Source organism: Acomys russatus, chromosome X, assembly GCF_903995435.1.
Source record: "Acomys russatus chromosome X, mAcoRus1.1, whole genome shotgun sequence".
Classification (NCBI taxonomy): domain Eukaryota; kingdom Metazoa; phylum Chordata; class Mammalia; order Rodentia; family Muridae; genus Acomys; species Acomys russatus.
This window is the reverse complement of record NC_067169.1, coordinates 60,473,283-60,485,477: the sequence shown is the minus strand read 5'-3', so window position 1 is coordinate 60,485,477 and position 12,195 is coordinate 60,473,283. Positions and strand designations below refer to the sequence as shown.

The window sequence follows — 12,195 nt, the reverse complement described above, 5'->3', positions numbered from 1 at the left end:
ACATAGCTACAATATACAAACTTACCCACAAGAGACCTAATATTTAGACCCAGCCATTGTCATAATTCATAATATGTCTTGGGATAATGTGTAAATATGCTTGATAGATTACAATAGACTCTTCAAAGAACAGTAGTAGTGTTCAGTAAAAAATGACAGTTAAAATACAAATCCTTATCATATTCCAAGCAATTTATACCCATTATTATATTTACTGCCCACAACAACTTAAAGTAATGAAGATGAGGTAATTTATTGCATTTTTTGGTGAAAAAAACCCCATTAATTTGCTATTGTCCAGCTTCCGGATTTCAGTAGAGATACAAGGGACAGTGTGAATTTTCTATTTTTCTTTTCATGAAGGAGGCTTTGGGCTGCTATATTGAGCCTGATTTCACACTTGTTTGAAACTAGTATCTTCCATTCTATCTATTGTGGTACCTTTAGGTCAGAGAAATTTGAGGTAGAGATTGAATAACCATCGCCCTTGGTATCTTAAAGTAATATGCATTTATAATATCACAATTCTTCAAATAAATAGGATGGATGAGCTTAATAATCAGTTACACAAGCTGAAATTGAGGTTTTGACCTCGATGAGTTCTAAAATGGGAAATTTGGAAAGAATATTCCCTTTAACCTTATTTTGTGTTCCAAAAGAACACATTTCATTGCAGAGGTAGAAGTTAGGTGACTGTTTCTTTGCTCCTTGTCAGTCAAAGGGTGTTTTTAGTTCCTAGAGGCCACTTCAGTCTTGCCAGGTCACCCTTTCATCTTCCATGCCAATAACAGAATAATGAATCCTTTTAAACATCTGCCTTGCAGTCTCTGGCATTTAGACCCAAAATTAAAGGGCTTATTTGAATAGGTCAGGCCCACCTTGATGTTCAAGTCCATTGTGCCATATAACATCATGCAATCAAAGAAGCAAAATTGTCCATATTATGTAGAAACAAAGATCTTAGGTGATGTCCTAGTTAGGCTCACATAGCTTTGATGATACACCATGACCAAAACCAAATTGGGGAGGAAAGAATTTGTTTGCCTTATACTTCTACATTGTAGACCATTAGTGAAGGAACAGAACAGGCATTCTAACAGGGACAGGACTTGGAGAGTGTAACTGTTGCAGAATCTATGGAGGGGTACTGCTTATTGACTTTCTCATCGTGGTTTGCTCAGCCTGCTTTTCTATAGAACCCAGGACTACCAGCCCAGGGATGACCACACCCACAATGTGTTGGCCCTTCCCCATCAATTACTAAGTAAGAAAATGCCTTATATGCTTGACTACAACCTGATATTAAGGAGGCATATTAATTTTTATTTAATTTTATTGAAAATAGATTCTTCTCTCATACAATATATTCAGATTATAGTGTTCTCTCCCCTACTCCTCCCAGTTCCTTCACACTCACCTCCCCACTTAATCTGTTCCATTTTTGTCTCTTATTAGAAAACAAACAAGCTTCTAAAAGGCAACAACCACACATCACAAAACATGACAAAATAAAATATAATAAGATGAAAGAAAAGCTATGATATTGAAGTAGGGCACAGTAACCCAAGAGAATGAAAAGATTCTCATGAGTAGGCACACAAGAGTAGTGACCCACTCATTCTCACAGTCAGTAGTTCCAGAAAAATAATAAGCTAATGGCTATAATATATGTGGACTAATATATAATACAATATACTATACTGTACTATACTATACTATACTACACTATACTATATGTGGAGGACTTGTAGAAATACTCCGGTAGGCACTATGATAGCTGCTTCAGTCTCTGTGAGCTAATATGCAACTTGCTTCCTTGATTCAGATGGCCTTGTTTTCCTGGTATCCTCTATCTCCTCTGGCTCTTACAATCTTTCTGCTTTGTTTTCTATAGGATTATCTGAGCTGAGAGAGAAGGGATTTGATTGAAATGTTCAATTTAGAGTTTGGTTGTGGGTCTCTTCAACTCTTCCTATCTGCTGCTGGAGGAAACCTCTTTGATAATGACTCGATACTGAACTGATCTATGACTATAGCAGATTGTTATTAAAAATCATTAAAAATTTTTTTCAACCAATTGCATTTTGTTAATTTACCCTAGGTCTCTGGGCTATCTAGTCCCTGGTTCTTGGTTACCTAAGCAGTGCTAGGTATGAATTCCTTTTCACAGAGTGGGACTTAGTTCAAATCTGACACTTTTGGATTACTGCTACAAGTTCTGTGCCACTATTGCCTTAGTATATTTTTAGGTCAGACAGATTGTAGGTCAAAGGTATACCTGAGTTGATGTCCATATTTTTCTTTCGAGAAGATACGGCAAACTACCTTCTAGCACAAATGAGAATCTAAGGTAGATGTGGGGGCTCCATGTAGGCACCAGCTCAACTTCTTCACATTCAATGAGTCCTGTGGGTGCTGTCCCTTGCAATAAGGCACTGCTATCAGTTTGCAGAGAGCAAACTTTTGTCTTAGCATAAGATTGAGTTGTTTGGGGAATTTCAATTGGACTCTATTGGCCAACAGTTCAATTGAATGCAACCTAGTCCTGCCTCTGAGTTGAGATTTCATATCTTCTAATACTAGGAGTGCCCATTAGGATCACCTTCATAGCTTCCAGGAAGTTTTCACATTACCCAACAAATGACCCTCCCCAATTACAGCTGTTTCTACCCTCTCACTCTCTCTACTCCATCTCTCCCCACCTCATCCCCCCACTCCAGTTTCCACATGCTTCCTGTCTACCCATAAATTTTATTCTATTTCTCTCTCTCAGAAAGATTCCTATACTCCCTTAGACCAACTCCTCTTTAATCTTTCAAGGTCTATAGATTGTAATTTGTTTATTGTTTAGTTAACTGCTAATATGCCCCTATAAAGGAATACATACCATATTTCTTTTTGGGTTTTAGTTGCCTCATTCAAGATGATTTTTATACTACCCAATTTCCTGCAAATTTCATGATGCCATTTTTAAAATACTGAGTACTCCATTGCATTAATGTACCATGGTTTTGTTATTCATTCTGTGCTTGAGGGACATCTAAGTTGCTCCTTGTTTCTGGCTATTATGAAGAAAGATGCAATGAATATGGTTGAGAAAGCATTCTTATGGCAGGATGCAATGTTCTTTGGGCTTATGCCCAAGAGTAGTATAACTGGGTCTTGAGGTAGATAAATTCCCAATTTTCTGAGGAATCACCATATTGATTTCCACAGTGGCTGTAAAAGTGGTGTATCAGCAATGGAGGATTATCCCTCCTTTGCTCAACATCCACACCAGCCTGAGTTATTACTTGTGTTTTTAATTAATCTTATCCATTCTGATATGTGTAAGATGGAATCTCAGAATCATTTTGATTTTCATTTCCTTGATGGCTAAGGAAGTTGAACATTTGTTTCCCTGCCATTTTAGATTCCTCTATTGAGAATTCTCTATTTAGATCTGTCCACCCACCCTCTTTTTAAAAAATATATTTTATTAATTTATTCATATTACATCTCAATTGTTATCCCATCCCTTGTATCCTTCCATTCCTCCTTCCCTCCCTCCCATCTTCCCCTTACTCCCCTCCCCTATGACTGTGACTGAGGAGGCCCTCCTTCCCCTGTATATGCTCACAGGGTATCAAGTCTCTTCTTGGTAGCCTGATATCCTTCCCCTGAGTGCCACCAGGCCTCCCCATCCAGGGGCATGGTCAAATATCGGGCACCAGAGTTCATGTGAAAGTCAGACCCTACTCTCCACTCAACTGGGAAGAATGTCCTGTCTATTGGCTAGATTTGGGTATGAGTTCAAAGTTTACGGTTTCCCTGTGTAGCCTTGGCTGTCCTGTACTCACTTTGCAGACCAGGCTGGCCTCTACCTCACAGAGATCTACCTGCCTCTGTCATCCTGGGTGCTGGTTAATGGCCACCATGCCAGGCTTCTGTCCCCTATTTTTAATTAGATCATTAGCTTATATCTGGTTTCTTAAGTTCTTTATATATTTTGCATATTAGTCCTCTATCATATGTGGAGTTGGTGAAAATCTTTTTCCATTCTGTATAGGCTGCTGTTTTCTTCTATTCATGGAATGATTTACCTTACAGAAGCTTAGTTTCATGACGTTCCATTAATTGATTGTTGATCTTAGTGCTTGTGCTATCAGTGTTCTGTTCAGAAAGTCATCTCCTATGCCAATGCATTCAAAATTATCCCCCACTTTCTCTTCTATCAGGTTCATTGTATCTGGTTTTCTGTTGAGGTCTTTGATCTGCCTGGATTTGAGGGTTTTTTTGGCAGAATGATAAATATGGATCTACTTGCATTGTTATATATGCAGATATCAAGAGTGAAAGTACCATTAGTAGAAGATACTGTTTTATTCCATTGTGTATTTCTGTCTTCATCAAATTTATGTGTTCATTATGTTTGATTTTATGTCTTGGGTCTTCGGTTCAATTCCATTGATCAATCTATCAATTTTTACATCAATATCAAATGGTTTTATGCTCTGTAGTACAATTTAAAATCAGAGATAATCATACCTTCAGAACTTCTTTTATCATTTAGGATTGTTTTAGATATCCTGGCATTTTAATTTTTTTCCATAGGAAACAGAGAGTTTTCATTTCAAAGTCTGCAAAAGATTGTAATGCAATTTTGATGAGGACTGAATTAAATCTGTAGATTGCTTTTAGTAGGATGGGAATTTTCTGCTCTAGGGTTATTTATTCATTGTGTTATCTTGGGTGTAGTTCACCTTTTTAGGTTAGAGTTTTCCTTCTAGTATTTGTCTGAAAGGCTGGATTTGTAGATATTGTTTAATTTGGCTTATCATGGAATGTCTTATTTTCTCTATCTATTGTGATGGAAACTTTTTTTGGGTATAGTAGTCTGGGCTGGCATCTGCCTAGGTCTTTTGGCTTTTTTTTTTTTTTTTTTTTTTGTATTTATTTATTTAATTATTTTTATTTATTTATTTATTTTATTTTTTTTTGTTTTTTGTTTTTTGTTTTTTTTTCTATTAATTTATTCTTGTTACATCTCAATGTTTATCCCATCCCTTGTATCCTCCCATTCCTCCCCCCCCATTTTCCCGTTATTCCCCTCCCCTATGACTGTTCCTGAGGGGGATTACCTCCCCCTGTATATTTTCATAGGGTATCAAGTCTCTTCTTGGCTACCAGCTGTCCTTCCTCTGAGTGCCACCAGGTCTCCCCCTCCAGGGGACATGGTCAAATGTGAGGCACCAGAGTACAGGTCTCCATTGAAAAGTAAGATGTCAGCCTGGCCTACAAAGCAAGGCCAGGATAAACAAGATAACATAAAGAAACCCTGTCTCGAAAAACAAACAAACAAACAAACAAACAAAAAAGAAAACTCAGGTGTCATTCTATTAGGTCTTATTTTACTTGGGTTTTTCCCTTTTAGCTTTTAATAGTATTTTTTTGTTGTTGTTGTTCTGGATGTTTAGTCTTTTGATTATTATGTGGCAAGGGGACGTTCTTTTCTGACCCAGGCTATTTGGTGTTCTTTTTACTTCATGTACCTTTATAGGCATCACCTTCTTTAGCTTAGGAAAAACATTCTTCCATGATTTTGTTGAAAATAATTTCTATGCCTTTGAGCTGTGCTTCTTTTCCTTCACTTATAACCATTATTTTTAGATTTGTGTTTTTCATAGTGTCCTAGATTTTCTAGATATTTGTGTCAGGAGTTTTTAGATTTAATGTTTCTTTGACTGATGTATCCATTTTTTCTATGGTGTCTTCAATGCCTGAGATTCTCTCTTCCACCTCTGGTATTCTGTTTGATGAAGGTTATCTCTGTAGTTTCTGTTAGGTTTTCTCAAATTTTCATTTCTAGATCTTCCTCATTTCGAGTTTCCTTTATTGAGTCTATTTCTAAGTTTGGGTCTGGAACAGTTTTATTTATTTCCTTACATTGTTTTTTTCCCTGAATTTCTTAAGGGCTTCCCCCTCCCCCATTTTACTCTTGAGTAAACTCTTTAAGGAACTCTACTATATTTATAAAGGTTTTAAAAAGATATTTTTTCTTCTTAAGCTATGTTGGAATATTCAGGGCCTGCTGTGGTAGGATAGTTGGGCTCTAGTGGAGACATATTGCCCTGGCTATTGTTGATTGTATGTTTACACAGGCATCTCAGCATCTGGATTGGGAATGAATTAATTGTAGAATCATTTCAGGATTTGACCTTGTTGTGTGGGTGTATTGTTCCTTGGTTTCTCCTTTCTCTCTGGATTTTCAGAGAGTGTTATGGCTGTGTGTTGCCTACTTCCCTGTTCTATTCAGCTGATGTGTATATATAGAGAATGCCCATTGATATAGAGAATGAAGGCATGGGTAGTTGGGATAAGCTGGGAAAAGGAAGGTTGGAAGAGAAGGTCTTCGTGATCTGTTGTGGATGGAGTCTGAGACAAAAGGGAAACCACAACAGATTCCTGCTACAGAGCTAGTAATGAGACTGGGGGTTGGATTGGATCTTTGGGGTAGTAGGAGAGGTATAGGTGTGCCTTTAGCCTACCTAGTGCCCTGAAAGGAGCAGCCCTTGTCTTATCAATGAGTGTCTGCTGGATTTGAGGTATGAAATACAGGGACAAATCAGGGGAGGAAGGTTTGGAAGGGATAGTCTGTGAGATTCATAGGAGATGTGGACAAAGAATAGAGAAGGTTGCAACTGGTGTTGTGTTGCAGCATTTGAGTTAAGAATGTGGGATTGGGTCTATGGGAACAGAAAGATAGGAGAAAGCCTGCAGGCACCCTGACTGGTTTTCTGGCATGCATTGAGACATACACTTAATTGAGCTTCCCTCCTCTCAGATGACTTTAAGTTGTGTTTACTTGACATAAAACTACTCAGTACAAAGACCATGTCTCAAAATTAAGGTTGAGAGTGATAAAGGAAGATACTCTGCAATGACCTGAAGCCTACACACACATACTCAAACATATATACACATGTGTACAGCACACATGTACTCATACACCTTTAAAACACCATTTTATTAATTTCCTCTATAGTTAATCATTCTATAAAATTATTCAGAAACTATATCTTATACATTGTTTGGAGAGATAATTTAGAGAAACATTTTTTTAATTACTTAGTATTCAATCTCATTGTAAGAGGTAAAGAAACTTGATTTTGACAGATGATAGATTGTTTTGACATTTTAATGGTGAACAGATTAGCAAATTGATGAATATTTAGTATTCCTCTATATATTCTTTAATGAAATTTGGCTATTTGTATACCTCATTACTTAATTTAACCTTTATTACATTTATTTTAGCTGATACATGAATTATAAATTACAATATATATATATATATATATATATATATATATATATATATATATATATATATATGTATTCTACCTTAGAACATATATATATTCTACCTTAGGAGAGTTGGTTATATACATACATAAATTCATACATACATACATACATACATACCTATTGTTCACTGTTTAAATAGCAAAACCATATATATTCCCTCAAGTATTTATTGTTTCTTTATGGTAAAATTTTTTAAATCTTTATTTTTTTCTGATTACCAAGATTAAATTTAACTTTTAATATGTTACTTTTCTTTTATTGTCATGTTTCATTGTACATGGAACAAGGTTAGAAACCTGTAGTGTTTTACTATTATCTAAAGTCACATTATTGTTCTATAGCATACCATAAAATATTTCTCCAACCTAAAATAATTTAGTAGTAATTTATTAACTTTTTTCCCCATCATCTTTCCTTTTTTGGGGGGGAGATTTTTTAAATTAATTTATTCTTGTTACATCTCAATGGTTATCCCATCCCTTGTATCCTCCCATTCCTCCCTCCCTCCCATTTTCCCCTTATTCCCCTCCCCTATGAATTTATTAACTTTTGCCAATATCTCTCGTTCTCTGTATTTAGAAATCATATATCTATAATAACCATATTTGACATTACCCTCAAAAATACATTTAAATTAAGACTATGTTGAGAGTAGGTATAATGTTGCTCTGCTATGCTATGAGATAAAGTCCATTGTTTTTTTAAATAAATGAATTAACTGGAAACCAAATAAATAATACAATCTATAACCAAGGTCATATTTGGTTGTAGGGAAGAGGTAGAGTTTGATCAAAGATATTCTGGTTTCAGAGCTGTTTCATAACCTCCTTTCTCTGATAAGTGTCAGTTACTTTTATATTGCCATGTCAAAAGACCATGGCCAAGGAAACCTATAAAAGAAGACACTTAATTTGAGTATTAAAGTTTCAGAGGGTGAGTTCATGAACACCATGGTAGGTAGCATGGTGATGGGCAAGCAGGCATGGTGCTTTGGAAACCTCAGAGTCCATCCACTATGACATGCCTCATCCAACAAGACCATATATCTTAACCCTTCCTAAACAAATCCACCTAGTGAGGACAAAACATTCAAATGTATGAACCTATGGAAACCATTCTCATTCATACCACCACAATAAGTAAATTTTTAAATTTGCCTCTCATATATTACATCCTGACAGAAGTTTCCCACACTTCTTCCCATATTCTTTCCTCTACTTCCCCTTTCCCCCAGATCCAAGGCCTTTTGCCTCCCCTCAGAAAAGAGAAAGCCTCCTAAGGATATCAACCAAATACAGCATAACAGGCTACAATAAGAACAGGCCCATACCTTCACATCAAGGCTTGATGCATCAACCCAGTGTTGATAAGCATCAGAGAGAGAGAGAGAGAGAGAGAGAGAGAGAGAGAGAGAGAGAGAGAGAGAGAGAGACGTCCTCACTTTCACTCTTAGGATTCCCATAAGAACACTAAGCAACTCAGCCATAACATATATGCAGAGGATCTAGGTCAGACCCTTATAGGCTCCCCGATCTCTGTGAGCCCCCATAAGTCCCAGTGAGTTGATTCTGTGGGCCATGTTCTATAAGGCAGTTTCTCAGAAAATTGGCAATCAATCTACTTCAAGACCCGTCTGGGTCAGGTATCAAATATTCTATTGTTAAAGGAAGTAACTGCAGAAGGCTCTTATTTGCTCAATGGAATTAGTGTGTTTTGATGCAAAACAAAACCCAATAATATCCCAACTACTGTCAATACTTCAAAACTAGCTTATCAAATTCGATTTTCATTAAAATGCTTTGTTTTTCACACTAGTAATTAAAAACCCCAAGATCCAGAATATATGTATGCAAACAATTATTTTGCTTCATCTTTGGGACAAGAATGCCCAGTAAGCCTTTCCTCATAAAAGGCGATGACAATCTGAGGACACTTAATTTTGCCTCCTTTGCCAGCACCAAGTTAGCATCAGCTGATTCCTTCCGTTTCATGAGAAACATTAATTCTCCACTGCTGTCTGTGGCACCACTTATTCGTTCAGGATCAAGACTTCTGGCAAAGCCCCTTGGTTTGTCCGCAGCATCTCTTTTCTTCTTCGATTTGCTATTATCATATTCACTGTCAGATAAATATTTCCTTTCTGTACCATTTTTTTCTTCACCAGCCTTTTGAAAATTAAGAAATGCTTCAATTAATTCTGGACAATCTAAATTTTCTTCTGGTTCCCAATTGTTATCAGCATCTGTGAACCCCTTCCACTTCAGGAAGTACTCCACCTTCCCATTCAATACACGCTGGTCTAGTACTTTTTTTTTTTTTTTTTTTTTTTTTTGCCACAAATTCTTCAGCTCTGCCTCTTGAACATTTTTACTCTTTCCATTCTGCTTCTTTCCCATGTTTTTGAAATGGTGTTTTATTGGAGGCTATTTTTTTTTAAATAAAAGATTTGAAGAGCTCACCATTCAGATGCCCAGGACTGCGGCAGATCCTGCAGCGGCTCCGGGCTGCGTGCTTCAGCTGAGCCACATCTGAAGGAAAGGGGCCTCCTTTTATTATTTCTAATACATGCTATAAGAAAAAAAATCTGTTACGAATGATAGAAAAAGCCTAAAACTTTTTTTGAGCCCAATGCAAATATGAACTGCCTAGATATTACATCCGCAATGAAAGGAGTGAAAAGGTTAGATTTTCAGCTAAAGCTCACTACTGGTACACTCTAAGACCACCAAGTCCTTCTTGTCTGTGCTTTTATTTTGATGAAAGAAGAATTTGACATGACTTTGTTGCAAAGCAAAATTAAACATGTGTTAGTCATATTCCATTCCTCAGAACTGAGTTCTCTTCTGAAAATTGAAATAATCAGAGTTTAAATATAACATGTGACAACATTCTGGTATAAGTAGGAAATAACAGAATCCTAGCTTTTGAATTCTGTTTGTTTCTCCAAATGCAAAGACCCAGCCACTTTTGTTTTTATGCTGAGGAAAGATTCTGAGCTGCTATTTAAATTTAGGTTACTCTGACCAGACTTCAGAACAGAGTACTTTCTAAAAGAAATGATTGCTTTTTAAATTTAATATAAAATCACCCAAATTGTAACCATTATCATCTGAGTTTGATGGAATCTGGGCCAAGGGATGTCATGACTTTCCTTCTCTTTTCCTGAAGTAGTGGTGCATTCAAAGACTCAAGCAATAAATGCTGCTGCTCTGAGACCTAACTAACAGGACATTTTAAACTTTGGTGTGGAATCTTAGTGATAATGATGTTTATTAATTGGCATCAGGATATACTAGGCAGTGAGGTTAAAATAATACAAAAGGTGATGATTTATTATTTGCCTCCATTAAATTTTAACAAGAAACATGTACAAAGGGAACCTTTCCTATTCCTGCATCTGCTCAATGAATATTATCAAATGTATCATCTTGGGTGTTTATCCTCTGGAAACAATTTAGATGTCCCTCAACTGAAGAATGGGTAAAGAAACTGTGGTACATTTGCACAGTGGAATACTACTCAGCTTTTAAAAACAAGGAAATCTTGAAATTTGCAGGCATATGGATGGAACTGGAAAAGATCATCCTGACTGTGGTAACCCAGAACCAGAAAAACACACTTGGTATATACTCATTCATAAGCAGATATTAGGCACATAATACTGGATAACTGCACTACAAAACAGATACTGATGCACCAACCAAGGACCATGCATGGAGAAGACCTAGACCCTATTCTCAGATGTAGTAGATAGGCAGCACAGTCTCCTTGTGTGTCTCATAATATGGGAAGTAGGGCCTACCTCTGACACAGAGTCTGGTGTCCACTTGTTGATCACTTCCCTGTGGCAGAGCAGCCTTGCCAGGCCACAGAGGAAGAGGATACAGGTAGTGCAGGTGAGACTTGATAGGCTGAGGACAGATGTTAGGGGAGGAGGGCTCCCCTTTCTGAGAACTAAGGGATGGAGGGAGAGGGGATGAAGGAGGGAGGGGGGATTGGGAGGTGATGAGGGACGGAGCTACAATCAGGATGTAAGGAATTCAAACTGCAGAAAAAGCAAGTAACTTACATTGCTAATCCTATTACATGGGAATAGTTCTGAGACTGGCTGAGACATGAATGTCTATGTGTAGACAATATTTCTTGTTGGCTAAAGAATCCCTGTGATTTATTATTAGATGCCATTCTTCATATGGCATGAATGAAGATTTACAGATATCTTTTTTTCTGCTCATACAAAGAGCAGAAAACCAGCCTTAATTGTTCTGTGCATCACCACACCTCATACATTTATATTTTTAGGACTGTATAACGCTTGTGAGAAATTATATGTTTTCAGAATAAAAGAACTGGACACTGACGCTGGATCAGTCCTGACAGGATTCATTCCTCTCAGCATGCTGGGCACTGACATCCTGTATCCTTCATGTTCCAGCACCAAGTGCTTCAGTTGCTGTTCCTCATCAGAACAGGACAGCTCCCATGACAGTTTCGAAGAATGCTTCCAACCCCAATTTGTCCAGCATTTCAGGCTGTCTCACACAAGACTCTAATTAAGCCTGGAATTTCTCAACATTTAGAAACTGGACCACAAATGTTATTCATACCATGTTTAACTTTTTTCCCAGTTTTATTTGGGCCCCTACAAAGGTATTATTAATCACAAATCAGCCAAAAGAAACCTTAAGAGAACAACACTCCACTTCCCTTAAGGGGGTTGGGTAAGTTGTTGGATGCTTTCTTGAGCAATAGATGTTTATTTTTATTGGGAATGGGTTATAAGTTATTACTGGTCTTATTTAGAGAGAAAACAAGGTTGAAATCACAGATGTCTCTCCTTTCCTTTAT

At 37.0% G+C, this 12,195-nt stretch overlaps 1 pseudogene; it reads right to left on the bottom strand.

The window, feature by feature from the left end:
* Positions 1-9,204: 9,204 nt before the first annotated feature.
* LOC127185831 (chromobox protein homolog 3-like) lies at positions 9,205-9,768 on the bottom strand (annotated as a pseudogene).
* Positions 9,769-12,195: the final 2,427 nt, after the last annotated feature.